The sequence below is a fragment of the Austrofundulus limnaeus genome, unplaced genomic scaffold (assembly GCF_001266775.1).
Source record: "Austrofundulus limnaeus strain Quisiro unplaced genomic scaffold, Austrofundulus_limnaeus-1.0 Scaffold443, whole genome shotgun sequence".
NCBI lineage: Eukaryota > Metazoa > Chordata > Actinopteri > Cyprinodontiformes > Rivulidae > Austrofundulus > Austrofundulus limnaeus.
In genome coordinates, this window is record NW_013952845.1 from 85,470 (window position 1) to 86,349 (window position 880).

Genomic DNA, 880 nt, shown 5'->3' on the forward strand with positions numbered 1-880 from the left:
TAATAATAATAATACACACAATAAAATAAGTCTGAATAAATAAATGTCAAACAGATTCAAAGAATAGGTGATAAAATACCCAAAATGAACACAAAAGAGAATAAAGCTGAGTCTGGCTCCTCAGGAACAGTCTTTACTGTGGAAATGGAGTCCTGCTTGAAAAGATCTAAACCTGAATGATGCACCTTTTCGAGGTGGGTGAGACATTTAAATAAGTCTTCAGCTGCCTGACCCCTGTGGTTGGATGGGGTTCACCCAGAGTTCGTCACTTGGTCGTCCCTCATGTGCATCGTTATGGGACGTTTGGAGCTTCCAGCTCGGTCAGCTCCAGTTGAATTCTTCTTGGTGTGGAAAATGTGATCCTGTTGGCTTCAGTGAGCTGACCCCCTGCTGGTTCCAAGACATTTTGCGGCCAAGTGTGAAACAGCTGGAGAGAGAATTTCTTTTTTTTTTCACCTCCAAGCCTGAGGGGGTGGATTGCCAGTTCCAGGATCAGAAAGCTCCTCGGTGGCAGGGCCCCGGGGGTGGATGAGACCCGCCCGGAGTTCCTTAAGGCTCTGGGTGTTGTAGGGTTGTGTTGGCTCACGCGACTCTGCAATATCGCATGDACATCRGGGGCAGTCCCCCTGGATTGGCAGACTGGGGTGGTGGTCCCCCTGTTTAAAAAGGGGGACCGGAGAGTGTGCTCCAATTACAGCGGGGTCATGCTCTTAAGCCTCCCTGGTAAGGTCTATTCAGGGGTCCTGGAGAGGAGGGTCCGTCGGATAGTCTAACCTCAGATTCAGGAAGAGCAGTGCGGTTTTCGTCCTGGTCGTGGAACACTGGATCAGCTCTACACCCTCAGCAGGGTCCTGGAGGGTGCATGGGAGTTCGCCCAACC